At 45.9% G+C, this 19,286-nt stretch overlaps 1 protein-coding gene across 3 annotated transcripts in view; it reads right to left on the bottom strand.

Moving 5' to 3' along the window:
- Positions 1-19,286, bottom strand: part of MLXIP (MLX interacting protein) — a 138,638-nt gene that overhangs the window by 102,532 nt on the left and 16,820 nt on the right. The window lies entirely within an intron of this gene.

The following is a 19,286-nucleotide window of genomic DNA, read 5'->3' on the forward strand; positions in this document are numbered from 1 at the left end:
TTGAGGCAACAATACACTTCTGCCTCCGTATTCGCGGTTTCTGCACTCGCGGTTTTGCTTATTTGCGATTTTTTTACATGCTGACTCTGCCCCCCCCCCCTCAAATTACATCATGAGTAAAGTTCCTTTTCTTTTACTGTACCGATAAAAAAGTTTAGCTCTTACCAACATTCACTCTGAAAATCGCTGCTTCAAATCTTTCTCCCTCAAAATCGCTGCTTCCCTGCTTCCCAGTGTGCACAGAGAAAAATGCTGCTTCCCAGCATCCATAGCAAGAAACGCTGCTTCCCAGGATGCATGGAGAAAATTGTTATTACCCTGAAAATCGCTGGGGATCTCTGCTTGCCTGCTATAAGCCCGAAAATCGCTGGGAGTCACTGGGAATCGCTGCTTGCCTGCTATAAGCACGAAAATCGCTGGGAATCCTGCAGTACTTGTACAGGACGATGAGGAGGAAGACACTGCCTGAGTATTCTTTAGTACTGTACTGTAGTACAACTATTCCAGTATTGAACTTTTTTTTTCCTTGTTGAGAAACCAGTATTGTACTTTTTTTTTTTACCCTGAGATTATTACTGTACACTTACTGTATTGTTGCGCGATAAATATTGTTATTCCCCCCAAATTGCAAAATTTTGATAGTAATAATAGTGGCTGTTTCCAAAAACCACGAATAACAGTTGAAAATTTATTCGCGGTTTCAAAAGTAAAAACGCTGGCTTTTACAAAAAAAAAAATGCAAATAACATATAAAAAGTTATTTGTGGTTTTTCCATATTCGCGGCTATGTTCCGCCCGCATCCACCGCGAATACGGAGGGAGAAGTGTACTGTTTAAGTTCGGTTGCATTTGTTTTACGGCCTTATTTGGTCTGGCTCCCACTTACCTGTCTTATGTTTTGAATGATATAAACAGGATCACTCGAGGAAATTATCTATTTGTTTATCCAACCATAAAATCCTGTCGATATAAGATTTCTTGACAAACTATTTGCATTTCAGGCAGGCAAAATGAATTCATGGTTATGTACTATTATTTCTCAGGCTTATTCTTATGTGTCTTTTAGGAAGCTTTTGAAAACTGATCTGTTTGGTAAATTTGCAAATTGCTATTTTAATATGTATATTTTAATTTGATCTTAATGTATTTTTATACCAATTGTATTTCTTTTCACTGATTGTACAGTTCTTCTAGATGTGAACAGCCAAGAACTGTGTGGTGTGGCAGTATATAAAAATACAATTATTACTTCTGTTGGTTTCCGCATGTGTTATATCAGGAAAGTTGATGACTTTCTGGTTCACATCAAATTTTGGTTTTCGTAGCATTTCAGAACTTTGGATAAAGGATCTTGTACCTTTATTATTCCAACTAAGAGATTGCCATTCTAAAAGGAGATTAAAAAATGTGAAGGAAAAGCAGAACAATGACGCAGAAAATTTTGATGTACACTGACAACATCTGCATCATGCATCAAGGTATTCACATTTAAAATGTTACAACTAGAAAAACTGAATAGGAATCATGGTAGCGGATGCAGGACACCCAGGATAATTCTGAGACTCAATTTTTCCTGTTAGGGGCATGTAAAATATTGTCACTGATTCAAATATATTTAAGTGGCACCTGCTTTTTCACAACAAAAACATTAGAAAGGATTGTGAATGTTAATTGAAAACCACCAAGAAAAGATATAGTGGTGCTAGAAAAGGTTCAAAGAAGAGCGACCAAGATGATAAAGGGGATGGAACTCCTCTCATATAAGGAAAAACTAAAAAGGTTAGGGCTCTTCAGCTTGGAAAAGAGATGGCTGAGGGAAGATATGATTGAAGTCTACAGAATCCTGGTGGAGTAGAACGGGTACAAGCAGATCGATTTTTCACTCCATCAAAAATTACAAAGATTAGGGGACACTCGATGAAGTTACAGGGAAATACTTTTAAAACCAATAGAAGGAATTTTTTTTTTCACTCAGAGACTAGTTAGGCTTGGAACCCATTGCCAGAGATTGTGGATAGCATAGCTGGTTTTAAGAAAGATTTGGACAAGTTCCATACTCTGTTATTGAGAAAGACATGGGAGAAGCCACTGCTTGCCCTGGATCGGTAGCATGGAATATTGCTACTCCTTGAGTTTTGGCCAGGTACTAGTGACCTGGATTGGCTACCATGAGAACGGGCTACTGGGCTTGATGGACTATTGGTTTGACCCAGTAAGGCTATTCTTATGTTCTTAGGTATTTTCAGGCGGGGTATACATTTTAAAATAAATAATAATAATTTATGAACCCCCTTCCTTTACAAAGCTGCGATGGCGTGGCTTTGTAAAGGAGGGGGGGGGTAAAAGAATTATTGCTTTGCAACTGTAATCAACCATAGATGAGATGAAAAAGTATTCAAATAGTCCTTATTGCTCAGGGGCTTTATTATCTCATCTACGGTTAATTACAGTTGTAAAGTAATAATTTCCTTTTAATAAACCTGTTGGGTTAAAAAAAAAAAAAAAAATCTATCCAGATACTGGTTTCTTTGTTTTACTATTTTCTGTTGTGACTTTTGCATTGTGGAACTTTTCCCCCCTCTTTTTAAATTTGGTTGCACCTACTTTTTTCTACATTTATTTCCACCTCTGCAAAAAAAAAAAAAACAAAAAAAGAACAACAAATTCTTTTCCTCACAACATCCCTATGTTCTAACCTAATCTGATTAACACATTTTTTTTTTTTTATTGTATTTTTTCTTTTTCCCTCCTTTCCTACTGTTTCATGTGTTTGTTACCCCAGTTCGTTTTTTTAATTTTAAAGTAATTATTTTTATTTACGATGTATTTGTGATTTAAGAAATCCAATTTTATTTCTTTGTAAAACGCTTTGTATCCTGAAAAGCGTTTAATCAAATAATATAATAAACTTGAAACTTGAAACAGAGGCAGAAAGGGTGAGATATCCTGCATATCTCATAGTTGGGAGATCTCCTTAACTATAGCAATGCAAATCACATGGGCCAGCTGGTCCTGTCCTAAAATTATTATGGAGAAATTAGGTCTTACCCAATAATTTTCTTTCCACTAGTCCTTCAACCTGTTCCAGACCAGTGGGATAGTCTTGTCCATCAACCAGCATAGAACTCACAAAGAGAGCTGCCTTACAAAGTGAACCCAGACAATAAGACCCCCAGATAACACCCGTGCTTGTGCTGCCTCTGCCAAACTTCCAGACCTTCAATGAACACTTCACCCTTCTTTCTTTTTCCTTACAGCCCAGCCTTGAACCAGCGCACAGTGAAACAAAGGTTACTGCAGCTCCAGGAAAATAATGTCCAGAGAGAGAGAGAGAGAGGGCTTTTGGAATAGTGTGAAGGACTAATGAAAAGAAAATTATCAGTTAAGACCTAATTTCTCCTTCCATTGCCTCCTTTCCACTATTCCAGACCAGTGGGATGTTCCAAAGCAGACTTTAGCAAGGGAGGGCCACTGGAGCTGCTGCCTGCAAACCCTCTGCTCCAAATCTAGAATTCCACTTGGTAATGTCTGACAAAGGAATGAACAGGCGACCAGGTGGTCGTCTTGTAAATGTCCTTTGAGGACAACAGAATTGATTCAGCCCACGATGACACCACACGTCTCGTCGAATACACCTGTAATTGGGCTGGAGGCTGCTTCTCTAACAGCAAATACGCCAAGCCAATCACCTCTTTCAACCATCTCAGAATCGTAGGCTTTGAGGCGGAACAATCATGGCTCTGACTACCCCAAAGAACAAACAACCGATCCAACTTCCAGAAGTCATTGTGGCTAGAGAATGACACGGGGACAAATTTTCCCCCGTCTCCACAGGAACTCAATTGCCCCATCCTGTCCCCGCAAGTTTTGTTGCTCTCCTTGTCCCTGCTCCATTCCTGAAAGCTCTGCTATGACTGTTGACTTACATAGTGCTGTAAGGGGTGTGCAGTTACCAGCACCATGTCCAAAGAGCTTACATTTGAGAAACATGCTCTGGGAGACACTGATTCATAGAACATGGCAAAAATTAAAAGGAAGTCATGTGGAGGCAAAATTAAGTACAAACATCTGTTCTGGTGCTAGACTATGCCATGAGATGCAGCTTGGGCAAGAACTGTCTGGGTTCTGCAACACTAGAAACCCTGAATGCAGAGCCCATATGTTATCCAGTCTGACGACAGCAGTTGGTTATCCGAGTGTGACAAAAACAACAGACCTTACTCTGGCAAGATCTCAGGTGTTCAAAAGGCAACTCAACAGAATGGAATGTACTCTTGGAGAAAGCAAAGACATCGGGGTACTGCAATCACAAGGTTGGCCGGTGAACCATCAATGAGATCACTGTACTTTATCAAAACTTTGTAAAACTTCATCAGTTTTAAGACATGTTTTTTTTTTAAAGGATAAATAAAAGTAGGGCAGCAGGGACTAAAATCAGGGTGGCCTGTAGTTTGGAACTTTAGCTAAAACAGCCATCGGTATTTTCTTAATGTAACCCCGAAATCTCAGTCAGTAAACACTTGGTGATTTATTTTCCACATGGACTTTCCTCAGTGCAATGAAAGCAAAACAGAGCCTGCTCCAAAAGACAAAACAACAAATTCACGGCTCCCGAAAGCACCTGCTGACAAGAAGTCAAAAAGAAATCATGTGATATTGTGGTTATGGGACAACTTTGGCTGCCACTGTGACTTTAGCCTCCAATTAAAAAGGTAACCATTTATACTCGAATATAAACCGAGATTTTGGGGCCAAAAAATGGGGGTCTTAGTTTATATTTGAGTTGGTGCCTCCCACCCCCCTCCTGGACCTGTTGCAGGCCTCCCCCTGACCTGTCATGAGCCTTGGTTGTCCAGCGGTGCGCCGAGACAGGAGAGTTCCCTCCCTCCTCCTGTCCCGGCCAACTCTAAAACATCCCACCTCCCTCCCGCCTCCCAGACCTCTAGAATGCCTACATTGAAAGCCCTGGCGGTCTAGCCCTGAACCAGGGCAGGAGTGATCTTCCTATGTTCCTGCCCTGTGTAAGCTGCTATCTAAAATGGCTGCCACAAGTTCCTGCAGTCTCGCAAGGTTTGCCGCGGGAACTCACGTCAGCCATTTTAGGTAGCAGCTCGTACAGGGCAGGAGCGTAGGAAGATCTCTCCTGTGCCGGTTCACCACTGGACCACTCAAGTTAGGCTTTCTAGAGGTCTGGGAGGCGGGAGGGAGGTGGGATGTTTTAGAATCATCTAGGACAGGAGGTGGGAGGGATCCCTCCTATCCCGGATAATTCCTGGACCACCAGGGCTTACGGCAGGCCTTGAAAAAGGCCTGCAAGGGGAGGGAAGAAGTAAGGTGAGGGTGCAGAGCCTGGCAGGGGAGGGAGGGGGAAGGAGGCAGGCTGGGTACAAGCCCTGGTTTATATTCGAGTTAACCTCCTCCCTCTTTTTAGGAGAAAAAAGGTCACCCCGGTTTATATTCGATATATATGGTAAATACAAAGTCTTCACTGGGAAAGAACTTGTAAAATCTTGACACCTTGTTCATGTCAATCAGAAACAAACTTTCCTAGGCCAGTCCAAAGTTGACAGTGTCCATTTTCTGATTTTCAGTGTCCCGTTTTACCAGGTCCTCAGCTGAGCATCTGAAGTGAAATATGTTATGGTGGTTCTCAACCCAGTTTTCAGGGCACATCCAGTCAGTCAAGTTTTCAGGATATCCATAATGAATATGCATGTGAGAAACTTGCATGCACTGCCTTCAAGATCTATCTCAGGCATATATGCATTGTGGATATCTTGAAAACCCAACTGGCTGGGTGTGCCCCAAAGATTGAGTTGGGAAGCACTGAATTATACTAAAAAGCTATTGAAAAATAAACCCCTGAAAACACACATCCATCTGATCTCTTTTTGCCCTGAAGTGCATTCTTACACTGCCGTCTCTAAGGGGACTGCCGCCAGTGCTAGTCTAACACCCACAAAATGACTGTGTAGAACTGCCTGGCTGCCTAGATTAGAAAACACACGTTTATTAGGAGAAGGAAGTTCCTCTACCCAATATGGTGGGCTACCAAGGAGGAAGGTTCAAAAGATCATCCAGAGTAGGGAGGAAAAAATTTCCAATAAAAATGGCTGGCCGCCTAGGCAATGGGGTGGGGATAACCTTCCACTGAACTCGGCTGCTTAGGTACACTCAGAGCAATATGTGGAAATATGAAATTTGATCTAAACCCACTCACTCATTTTCACTTGCTTCTTCAGCCCATTTTTCCCATCTAATACAGGCAGTCTTCGAGTTACAGACACCCAACTTAAGTACGACTCATACTTAAGAACCTGGTTACGGCTCCATTCGATTTCACTGAGCAGACTTCCAAGCGGCATAGACTCCTACACTTCTCCTGCAGCAGATTCAGGAATGATACATGGCCACATTAAGAACAATGTGTGGTTGTGCAAGCTGCACCTTAGAGGGAACACTGGTAAGGACAGTTGGCCCTTTTGTCAGCTGGGAGCAGAGTTGAGCAGCAAAAGAACCTAAAAATCTACAAGTTCCGACTTACATACAAATCCGACTTAAGAACAGCTTTAAAAACATAACTTATTCTTATCTCGGGGACTCCCTGTATTCTCTTCAGTGTGGGGAGGGGGTGGGGATGGCAAAGGACAGGAATTATAAGAAGAAGTTGTATTTAATGGAGGGCTCTGCACTTTCAATAACAGGACATAAAACCCAAAGCCTTACTCTACAATTTTGGCTTAACTATTTCAGTGCGGTCTCAGCACTTTCTCTGGACTGACATCTTCTATACAGGGCCAGATTAAAGAGTAGGCCCAGGAGGCATGTGCTTAGGGCCCAGAAATGTCAGGGCGTTAGGGGGGAGCAAACAGGGCAGCTGCCCTAGGCCCAACAGATCCAGGGGGCCCCGCAGTCCGAACTTCTTAAACTCCTAAATTGTCCTTTTCAGAAGGGCCCTGACATGGCAGCTGTTCTCACAAGCTACCGGCGGCTGCCCCAAAGCTTTCCCTCTGCCGCGATATGCCCTGTTGGAAATGGGAAGCTGTGGCAGAGGGAAAACTTTGGGGCAGCTGCCGGTAGCTTGTGAGAACAGCTGCCATGTCGGGGGTCCCTCTGAAAAGGACACTTTTGGCTGCAGGGGAGAAGGGATCTCTTGCCTTGCCTTCTCCCCCATACTGTTCAGCTTTCCCTCCCCTGCTGGCTGGAACTCCTCATCTTTCCCTCTTCTCAGCTGTATTGGCAGGCAGGGCCAGCGTTAGGGGGAGAGCAAGGAGAGCAGCTGCCCTGGGCCCTTGCCTTCTGTTTTGGGCTGCGATGGTCGTTTGCTTTCTCCCTGCTTCCCCGACACGGCGGGCCCACAAGCCTTTCCCCCCCTGATGTCGGAGAGGAAGTTCCGGGCCAACCAGAATTAACGTCGGGCGGGAAGGCTTGTGGGCCCATTGCGTTGGGGAAGCAGGTAGAAATCGACGGCGGTGGCTTAGTGTAATCAGCAGCAGCGGCGGTGGCCGTGGGGGGCAGGGCAGAAAGAGAGAAAGGAAGAAAGAAAGAAAGAAAGGGACAGGGAGAGAGAATGAAAGAAAGAGGGGTCAGAGAGAGAAAAAAAAGAAAGGGGAGGAGGCAGGGAGAGAGGAAGAAAATGCTTAAAGTTGGAGGAGGGAATGGAGTGTGTTGGGTGGCAGGGGCAGGCAGGGAGAGAGGAAGAAAAAGTTGGACTCATGGAGGGACAGAGAGAGGTGTTGGTTGGGATGAGGTTTGGAGGAGAGGACGCATGCAGGAAGATGAAAGAAAGGATGCACAGCCAGAAGGAAGTGCAACCAGAGACTCATGAAATCACCAGACAACAAAGGTAGGGAAAATGATTTTATTTTCAATAGTGATCAAAATGTGTCAGTTTCTTCAAATTTACATCTGCTATATTTATATTTTGCAGAGTATTAGGGGATTATGGGTCATTATTTCTGTGGTGTTTCACTGTATGCAGTTTGGCTTCTTGGCGGTTCAATTTAACCTTTATCTACGTATTACTATTTTTAGTTTGTGATTACTTATTCCATACTGGGTGAGGGTGTATCTGTGTTCTGTGTGTATGAAAGACATGGTTTTCTGTTAGCATTGACTAGCCTTGTTTGGTGAAATGAATCAGGCATGGTTCTTGGGAGCACCTTGAATAAACCTGATTTGAATCTCCTTATTGTCTGCCGATCTTCTTTTGTTTCATGTTGGATTCTTTGGTGGACTGCTTGGCTTGTTTCGTTACAAGTTAACATACATGGAGTGGAACGTACTAGAGGAGTTACAGAATTGGTTGTTTATACATACATATGGGTTATAGTTGGTCGACGTAGAGTGAGGCAGTTGAGAGGCATTGTAAACATGGTTATTAATATAGACTTATATTTCGGATAGTATTACTGCTTTACAATATATTTGAACACTTTTATATACGTATGGAAAGGGTTCAGAGTTAAAGTCCTGGATAAGTAGGTGGGAAGGGAAGAAAGGGGAATTTGTTCAGAGATGTTTAAGGGTGGCATAGAAAAAAACTGTGCACTGGTATGCTAATTTTTGTGTTTTGAATTAAAAAAAAAGAAAGAAAGAAATACAAGTGGAAATAAAGTAAATAAGAAAACAGATAAATGGGGATGGGGCAAAGCCAGGGGGGCCAGTGTGCCTAGGGGCCCTCAAAGAATTAATCCTGCCCTGCTTCCATAGTTTATCTATGATCTACTATGTTCCATTGTTTGTTATGAATGTTGTGCTATATTTCTTAACTGAATAAAACAGATTTAAAGTTAAAAACAACACTGGCTCCTTCCCCCTTCTCCAATACATTTTCCATGGACCCCCATCCCATCCAATTTCAACCTCTGCAGCTTGTGAAAGGGACCAGAGCATGCCCTTATGATCTGCACCCAGGGTGGACCACCCCCACCGCCTCACCCTTGGTACGCCACTGCCCCCCAAGACAAGAATATAGTTTAAAATGCTAAACATCTAATTGGTGAGGTCCAGTTTTGTCATTTCTCTAGACAGCAAGCAGCTGGAAATATTAAAAAGCAGAGTGAGAAAAACAGCCGGGCACAATCCCACTTGAAGACAAAAACACAAACCAAGCAAGGACGGACTGAATAAGCACCTGATCCCAAAACCTGAGACGGCATGCGCCAAGCACGTTTTGTTAACAGATCCAACAAACTGATAAAGTAACTAGAAAGACAAACAGGCTAATTACATAAAACTCAAGATCAAAAGTCAGAAAACTCCAGTATTAACACAACAAAAGAACTCAAGAATCCAAAGTCCAGAAACTAGAAAGCACAGTTACTTACCGTAACAGGTGTTATCCAGGGACAGCAGGCAGATATTCTTGACTGATGGGTGACGGCACTGACGGAGCCCCGGTACGGACAATTTTAGAGTGATTGCACTCTAAGAACTTTGAAAGTTCTAGTAGGCCGCACCGCGCACGCGCGAGTGCCTTCCTGCCCAACAGAGGCGCGCGGTCCCCAGTTAGGATAAGCCAGCTAAGAAGCCAACCCGGGGAGGTGGGAGGGACGCAAGAATATCTGCCTGCTGTCCCTGGATAACACCTGTTACGGTAAGTAACTGTGCTTTATCCCAGGACAAGCAGGCAGCATATTCTTGACTGATGGGTGACCTCCAAGCTTTGAACATTTTGACTCCTGAGAGTCGTAGTCAGGTCTTGAATAGACTCCACCTCTGACACTGTGCTTCTCGGTGTCTATGCTGATCCCTGCTTATGAGATTTTCTGTATCTCTGGGGGGATGGGGAGGGGTGGGTGGGGGGTAGGGGCTTCTTTGTTGGGGGGTGGGGGTAGGGTGGGTCCGGGGAGGACATAAGAGTACAGTCCTCCGCGGGTGTTTGACGAAAATGTATCACATGGTTGTTATTGCTGTTGTCTTTACTGTTGCTTAATAAAATAGATTTGAACTAAAAAAAAAAAAAAAAAAAAAAAAAGAGGGATGGAGGGAAGGTTGGCCATTAGGAAAATAAATTTTGTAAAACAGATTGGCCGAAGTGTCCATCCTGTCTGGAGAATGCATCCAGACAATAATGTGATGTAAAAGTGTGAACTGAGGACCAAGTAGCAGCCTTGCAGATTTCCTCAATGGAAGTAGATCGGAGGAAAGCTACAGACGCTGCCATAGCTCTAACTTTGTGGCCCGTGCCAGAACCTTCCAGTGTCAGGCCCGACTGAGCATAACAGAAAGAAACGCAAGCAGCAAGCCAATTGGAGAGAGTGCGTTTAGATACAGGATGACGTGTTAGGATCAAAGGACAAAAATAGTTGAGGAGATGATCTGTGGGGCTTAGTACGTTCAAGATAGTAAGCCAGAGCACGTTTACAGTCCAAGGTATGCAAAGCCTGTTTACCTGGATGAGAATGAGGCTTTGGAAAAAATACAGGCAGGACTATGGACTGGTTAAGATGAAAGTCAGACACAACCTTAGGAAGAAATTTGGGGTGTGTACGGAGAACCACCTTATCATGGTGAAAAACAGTGAAAGGTGGATCGGCCACTAGTGCATGCAGTTCACTGACCCTCCTGGCAGAAGTGAGAGCTATAAGGAAGACCACTTTCCAGGTAAGAAATTTGAAATGCGCTGTGGCCAAAGGTTCAAAAGGAGGCTTCATTAAAGCGGAAAGAACCACATTGAGATCCCAGACCACAGGAGGAGGCTTGAGAGGTGGTTTCACATTGAAAAGGCCTCTCATGAACCGAGAAACCAAAGGATGAGCCGAGAGGGGTTTTCCATGAATTAGCTCATGAAAGGCAGCAATGGCACTAAGGTGAACTCTGATAGAAGTAGATTTAAGACCAGAGTCAGACAAGGAAAGAAGATAGTCCAACACCAGTCCCACTGCTAGAGACATGGGATCATGGTGATGTAAGAGGCACCAGGAAGAAAACCGAGACCACTTCTGTTGAAAACATTGGAGCGTGGCCGGTTTCCTGGAAGCATCAATGATAGAGCGGACAGGCTGAGAAAGAAGTGAGTGAGCCGAAGTCAGCCCGAGAGATACCAAGCTGTCAGGTGCAGAGACTGAAGGTTGGGATGCAGTAGGGTCTGCTGATGCTGAGAAAGCAGAGAAGGAAACAGTGGAAGAGGTATGGGTTCCCTGGAACTGAGTTGAAGTAGAAGGGAGAACCAATGTTGCCTGGGCCACCGTGGAGCGATGAGAATCATGGTGGCTTGTTCCCTCTTGAGCTTGAACAGTGTTCGCAGCATGAGCGGTAGAGGGGGAAAAGCATATAGGAAGAGACTTGTCCAATCCAGGAGAAATGCATCGGGCGCCAGACGGTGAGGAGAGGAGAGTCTGGAGCAAAACAGGGGCAGCTGATGGTTGTGGGGAGCTGCAAAAAGGTCCACTTGAGGAGTGCCCCATTGAGCGAAAATGGACTGAAGAGTCGAGGGATCGAGAGTCCATTCGTGAGGTTGGAGAATTCTGCTGAGATTGTCCGCTAAGGAATTCTGTTCCCCTTGAATGTAGACAGCCTTCAGGAATAAGTGACGAGCTGTCGCCCAAGAACAAATCCGTTGGGCTTCCTGACACAACAGGCGAGAGCCCGTTCCTCCCTGTTTGTTGATGTAGTACATTGCAACTTGATTGTCTGTGCAAATGAGTAGTACTTGAGGAAAGAGAAGATGTTGAAACGCCTTGAGGGCATAGAACATCGCTCGGAGTTCCAGGAAATTGATGTGGTGTTTCTTTTCCTGGGCAGTCCAAAATCCCTGAGTTTGGAATTCGTTCAAATGAGCTCCCCAGGCGTAGGGGGAGGAATCTGTGGTGATGACTAGTTGATGAGGAGGGAGATGGAACAGCAGACCTCTGGATAGATTTGAAGATGTCAACCACCAAAGAAGCGACTGTCGTAGAGACGAGGTCACAGATATGTGTTGTGAACAAGGATCCGTCGCTTGGGACCATTGGTTCGCTAAGGTCCATTGAGGAGTACGCAGGTGGAGACGTGCGAAGGGTGTGACATGTACTGTCGAAGCCATGTGCCCCAATAGCACCATCATGTGATTCGCAGAAATGGTAATCTGTTGAAACACCTGCTGACAGAGATGGAGGATGGCGTGAAGGCGGTTGGATGGAAGAAACGCCCTCATCAGAACAGTGTCCAGAACGGCTCCAATAAATTGAAGTCGCTGGGTCGGAATGAGGTGAGACTTGGGTAGATTGATTTCGAACCCTAATAGTCGAAGGAAGTGAATGGTCTGATTGGTGGCAAGCAGAACCGCCTGAGGGGAATGAGCTTTGATCAACCAGTCGTCCAGATAAGGGAAGACTTGAAAGTTGTGAGAGCGGAGATAGGCCGCTACCACAATCAGACATTTGGTGAATACCCTGGGAGAGGAGGCCAGGCCGAAGGGTAGCACTTTGTACTGATAATGATGCTGATTGATGAGAAAGCGCAGATACTGCCTGGACGTCAGATGGATAGGAATATGTGTGTAAGCCTCTTTGAGATCGAGGGAGCATAGCCAGTCGCCCTGAGCGAGAAGAGGGTAGAGGGTGGCAAGAGAGAGCATTTTGAACTTCTCCTTGACCAAACATTTGTTGAGATCTCTGAGATCTAAGATGGGTCTGAGGTCTCCGGTCTTTTTGGGAACTAGAAAGTACCGGGAGTAAAAACCCTGACTTCACTGATCTTGAGGAACTTCTTCGATGGCATTGAGAAGAAGGAGGGATTGAACCTCTTGAGCTAGAAGGAGGGACTGAGACTTGTTGGAAGCAGACTCTTTTGGCAGGCCTAACGGCGGGGGAGTCTGAAAATTGAGGGAGTAGCCATGGGCTATGATCGAGAGCACCCACTGGTCGGTGGTGATTACCTCCCATCGAGAGAGAAAAATGGTTAATCGACCTCCTATGGGCTGTGGAAGAGGACAGGAGGGAGGGAGACTGGCAATGCCCAGGAGACGGGAGTCAAAAGGGCTGAGTCGGCTTAGTCTGAGTGACAGGCTTTATGGTAGGCGGCTGTTGCTGACGTGCTTGTTGGTGCTGTTGCCGCTGCCTCCGAGGTTGTGGAGGTTGAGGCTGAACTGGCCGAGCAGAAAACCGCCTCTGATATGATGGCTGCTGTCTAAATGGACGAGGAGGAGGAGGCTTCTTTTTATTTTTCAGCAAAGTATCCCACCTCGTCTCATGGGCAGAGAGCTTTTGAGTGGTGGTATCCATAGATTCTCCAAAGAGCTCATCACCCAGGCAGGAAGCATTGGCAAGGCGGTCCTGGTGGTTCACATCAAGGTCGGAGACTCGGAGCCATGCCAATCGTCTCATCGCTACAGACATAGCCGTGGCTCGGGATGTGAGTTCAAAAGTATCATAGATGGACCGGACCATGAACTTCCTGAGTTGTAGGAGACTGGAAGTGCATTGTTGGAATGCAGGAAGCTTACGGTCAGGAAGATACTTTTGAAAAGAAGAGACTTGCTGAATCAAATGTTTCAGGTAAAAAGAGAAGTGAAACGCATAATTACCTGAACGGTTGGCCAGCATTGCATTTTGGTAAAGTCTTTTACCAAATTTATCCATGGCCTTGCCCTCTCTGCCAGGAGGGACAGAGGCATATACACTAGAGCCTGCCAATTTTTTGAGGATGGACTCCACCAGCAGAGATTCAAGGGGCAGCTGGGGTTTGTCAAACCCTGGAATAGGAATCACCTTGTAAAGCGATTCCAGCTTCCTAGGGGCTCCTGGAACAGTGAGAGGAGTTTCTAAATTTTTGTAAAAAGTTTCCCTCAAGATGTCATGGAGGGGTAACTTTAAAAATTCTTTCGGAGGCTGGTCAAAATCCAAAGCATCAAGAAATGCTTTGGATTTTTTAGAGTCAGACTCTAGAGGGATGGAAAGGGTGTCCGACATCTCCTTAAGAAACTTGGTGAAGGACGAGTGCTCTGGCTTACCAGCAGGATCCTGCACCGATGTAACATCCTCCTCCGAGGAATAATCTGCCTCGGTACCGAGGGGGTCATCAGAATCATCCCACAAATCAGGGTCCCGTATCGATGACAGACGGCCCTGAGAAAGTGGGGTAGAAGGTTCGGTATGCTTGGTTTTGCGTACCGATTTACCAGACCTCATGGACACCGTACCGGGTGACTGTACAGCAGTACGGGTGTCAGAGAACGGCACCGGCTCCGAAGTCGAGTAAGAAGTGCGTCGAAGAGACTTCGGTTCCGCCGAGAGAACAGGCATAGAAACAGATTTTTGCGATGCCGACAACGTCGATGCCGACAAAAGAGGCTGTTCGACGATCGGCACCGAATGCTCAGTAGGTACCGACACTGGAAGGCTCGGAGTCAGCAGAGCCGGGAGCAAGTGTTGTAACTGCTCCTTAAGCTGGACCTGAAGGATGGATGCTATTCTCTCATCCAGAGACGGTCCCGATGGCACCGGTACCGCTTTTTTCTTGCTCGGTACCTGCGGTGCAGCTCGACGCTCAGGCGAAGTCGATGCCGATGAAGAGGCAGTGACTTCAATAGGAGCGAAGCGTTTGCGAGGCCGGCGTGCAGTCTGCAGGACTTGGCTCACTGCTTGTTCGACTGGCGGGCTAAGGACAGTAGGGGATGGCTTCTTAGCCGGCTTACCTACAGGGTGCGACACCGAGGATGGATCTTGCGGTGTCGAAGTCACCGGTGCCGATTTGGAGGAAGATGACGGCGTCGATGCCGGGGGAACTTCCATGGCGGCACCGAAAAGAATTTGCTGTTGAATTTGGCGATTCTTTAGAGTTCTCTTTTGGAGAGAACTGCAGCGGGTGCACGTTTCTGCCCTATGGTCCGGACCCAGACACTGAAGGCACCACTTGTGCGGGTCGGAAAGGGAAATAGGACGTGCACACCGCTGACACTTCTTAAAACCCGGTGAAGGGGGCATGAAGGGAAAACGTCCGTAGCAAAATCGAAGCCTGAGGCTTCGATGGTGCCAACAGGCCCCGCCGGGGCTGACCGGAAAAAAGTTGAAAAAAATTGACTTTTTTTTTTTTTTTTTAAATAAAAGAAAGAAACGATAAGGTGAATAAATCACGACAAGAAAATAACGCGCGAGCGGGAAGGCGAGAAAAATTTGAAAAAATTTTCCAACAGCAGTTGGAACACGCGTCTTCTTAGCTCCGCGGAAACTAAGAAACTGGGGACCGCGCGCCTCTGTCGGGCGGGAAGGCACTCGCGCGTGCGCGGTGCGGCCTACTAGAACTTTCAAAGTTCTTAGAGTGCAATCACTCTAAAATTGTCTGTACCGGGGCTCCGTCGGTGCCGTCACCCATCGGTCAAGAATATGCTGCCTGCTTGTCCTGGGATAATATACATATTGTATTGTACTCATATGTGGCTGGCGGGGATCCCCAAGTCCCACCAGCTGACGACTTCTGGATCTCTCTCCCTCCTCATGGGCCAGGAAGTTGTGTCAGGGCAGTGCAAACAGCAGGTGTGAATTACTGCTCACTGCTAGTGAAGAACTGAAGAACTTAAAGGTACAGAGGGATTGGGGAAGTGGAGTTGAGACTCTCAATTAACCAGGAAAGGGGCAAGGAAATGCATTGCTGAGGTGGGGAGGAGGGGTTCTCTTACCCATCTGCTTTGGGCTCAGACTCACCCAAAATTGGGTGTCTGGCTATACCAGGGGTGTCAAAGTCCCTCCTCGAGGGCCGCAATCCAGTCAGGTTTTCAGGATTTCCCCAATGAATATGCATGAGATCTATTTGCATGCACTGCTTTCATTGTATGCTAATAGGTCTCATGAGTATTCATTGGGGAAATCCTGAAAACCCAACTGGATTGCGGCCCTCGATGAGGGACTTTGACACCCCTGGGCTATACCCTTGCTTTGCATAGGTTCGGGCCTGAGAAGTGTGACATCAGAACCAGCTGACCAAGAGTGGGAAGGGAATTTGGATTATTCTAAAGCTAACAGGCTATTCCCAAACAAATCTCCTGTTACTCGACCTTTATCGTGTCCTAGCTTTATCTCACAGTTCTGTTTATGTTCAGCAAATAAAGAAAGACAGAAGAGGCTGTTGACAGCAGCGAGAAAGACACACTACCCAAAGCAGGGCCAAACAGGCAAGATGACAAGGTTGATTTGAATGGAATAGGGTAGGGTTACCAGATCCAGACATGTCCTCTTTTTATAGGACTGTCTGGGTGTCTGGACCAGTTTCCTGGACTGCAGGGAGTTTGTCTTGGTTTTGCACTCACTCTCTCCAGTCCAGCCCCCTCCCCTGACTCGGGAATGGCTCTCCGAGTCTCCCCTGTTCCCAGTACCAACTCTGGCACTGCAGTTTCAAAACTTCAAGCAACCGGCAGCATTAGCAACATGGTCCTGCTGCCTCTGCAGCATCCCTCCTAAGTGCAAAGTGAAGGCTTCCGGCGCAGGTCAGCGGCAGAATCATATTGCTAACGCTGCCCAAAAGTTTTTGACATTGCAGCGCCGGAGGAGATACTGGGACACAGGAGACTCCGAGAGCCATACCCGACTCCAGGATGGCCCAGGTAGGGGGCTGGAGTGAAAGAGAGAGAGGCTGCGCTAGGGGGGGGGGGCAGGTGTGATGCAGGGGGGTGAGACTAGTGGAATGCAGAGGAGAGGCTGAGGGTCAGATGTCCAGTTTTTTGGCTTAACAAATATGGTAACCCTAGAACAGGGGCTAGGATGGGATTACAACATTTATTTAGGGAATACGTGTATATGACCTGACAGGTAAATGTCAAAGATTTGCTTCTCTCATTCCCTTGAACAAAATGACAGTAAGGTACAGAAAAAGGTGCCCCGATACTGCATCTTCCTGGTTTTATACCCCTGAAGTTCTCACTTCCACATTACAAGCCACCTCCCCCCCCCCCCCCCGAAAAAAAAAAAAAAAGATATCACACACCCTTCCAATCCGAATGTCCCCCCTCAGAAAAGCCATCCTCTTGGAAATATGCTGAAAATACAATACAAAACCAAACGTGAACAAATTAGTGAAGAAGCCCAGCAGTTAGAGCACTGGGCTGACAACTTAGGAAGCCCAGTTCAAAAATACTGGGCAAGTCACTTAACCCTCCAATGCTGCCTCAGGCACAAACTTACTACTACTACTTATCATTTCTATAGTGCTATTAAATGTATGCAGCGCTTAACACTTCCCCCTCCAAATCCGCGGTTTCAGCATCCGTGGATTCGGTTATTCACGATTTAAAAAAAAATAAAAAAATAATAATTTTAATTTTTCGGGCTATTTTAAGCCCTGCAAGTCCCCCCTTAAGCCTTACCTGGTGGTCTAGCGGGTTTTCGGGGCAGGAACGATCTTCCCATGCTGCTGCCCCGTGCAGATCGCTCATATGAAATGGCTGCCTTGAGCTCCTGTAGTCTCTCGAGCCATTTCCTATGAGCGATCTGCACGGGGCAGGAGTGTGGGAAGATTGCTCCTGCCCCAAAACCCCGCTAGCCCACCAGGTAAGACTTAAGGGGGGGGGGCTTACAGGGCTTAAAATAGCCAGGGGGAAGCAGGGCTTAGGGGCAGAACCGGCCTGAATATTATTCACGTTTTTTTTAATATTCACGGGCCGGCTCTGCCCCTAACCTCCATGGATATGAAGGGAGAAGTGTATATGCAGATACTTTCTCTGTCCCTAGCGGGCTCACAATCTGAGCTGGGGTTGGGGGGTTTGTTTTTTTGTATCTGGGGCTATGGAGGGTTAAGTGAATTGCCCAGGGTCACAAGGAGCTGCTGCAGGAATTGAACCCACTTCCTCAGGATCTCAGCCTGCCGCACTAACCAACAAGCTACTCCTCAACTCCAAAGCTAGACAGCGCAGGCTGCTGCGGTACTTGCCTCGAAGTCCATAGAGATTAAAAGGGCTTTTGCCACCCAGTTTTGTAAAAGGGAGGGTTCGACTGTGGGAAATACCTAAAAACAGTGATTCTTAAACCAGGCCGAGGCACACCCAACCAGTCAGGTTTTCAGGATATCTACAACGAATATGCATGCAGTAATTTTCCTAAAAGAGAAGTCCATATGCCATGACTAAGATGGATGTGGGGAAATCCACTGCTAATTCCTAGGATAAGCGGCATAAAATCTGTTTTACTCTTTGGGATTTTGCCAGGTGCCTGGGTGGTCTAGATGGGCCAATGTTGGAAACCAGATACTGGGCTTGACGAACCTGCGGTCTGTTCCAGTATAGCAATGTTTATACTCTTATAGATTTGCATACCACGAAAACATCATTATAGCTTGACCACAAAACAACTCGGTCTTCTAAGTTTTCAACACTAACATCTTTTGTTCCTCTGTCTGAAACTGGCAAAGCAGCTCTTCTGGGTTAAAAAAAATGTGACCATGCGAGTCCTTTCTATCAACGACTCCATTGGTTGCCATTGGAAGGGAGAATTTTGTTTAAATTTGGCTGTATCTGCTTTAAAGCCCTGTTTGGTTTGGCTCCAGGATACCTACCTTCCCAATTTAAATTTTATATAAGTCGAATAAAAATACTCGAAATAACTGCTTGCTATATGGCACCCATAAGAGCATACCAAGCCCACATCAGTACTTCAGCAAGATGCCCCAGATGCGCGGCTGCCAGAGCTACTCTTGGACACATGTTTTTGCTATGCCCCGGTATTCAAGCCTACTGGCGGCGCATAGGGCTCACAATACAGTCTCTATGGAACTGCTCCTGGACACAGACGTCGACTTTCCTCTTTACATTGAAATTCTCACTGGACCCGGCTAAGCCAGGGGTAAATGCATTTGTACAAAGGGCTATCCTGGTGGGCATAAAGACTATTTTACAATGCTGGTTGTCCCCGCATATGCCTTCTGTTTCGCAGTGGCGAACTCAGATGATTTACTGGGCTGGTTATGAAAGACAAGATGTTCTAGACATACATTCTAAGAAAGGGGTTCAATTTCTTCGTTGCTGGAGGCCTTTTTGTTCTACTTTGTCTCCCGTAGCAAAAGCTAGATTATTGGAGTGAACTTATTCAGGCGAGCTTGACAGTGGCTGTTCCCTTTGGGGGGGGGGGAGGGAACGGGAGGGGGGGTCATTCTTTTGTGTATTGCACAATGTTACGTCTTGTATCTTATGTTTGCTGTTTATCAAAAATAATAAAACAAATTTAAACATAACTGCTTGTTTATGTATCTAGCTGTAAAAGCTTGTTGCTAATAAGAGATTTTTAGATAAGACTTTTGCTTTCCAGTTAGGAAAAATGAATTCCTGGTTAAGTATTCTGATTCCGCAAGCTCAATCATATCATGCTTTCAGAAAGTTG

This window comes from Geotrypetes seraphini, chromosome 8 (assembly GCF_902459505.1).
Source record: "Geotrypetes seraphini chromosome 8, aGeoSer1.1, whole genome shotgun sequence".
NCBI lineage: Eukaryota > Metazoa > Chordata > Amphibia > Gymnophiona > Dermophiidae > Geotrypetes > Geotrypetes seraphini.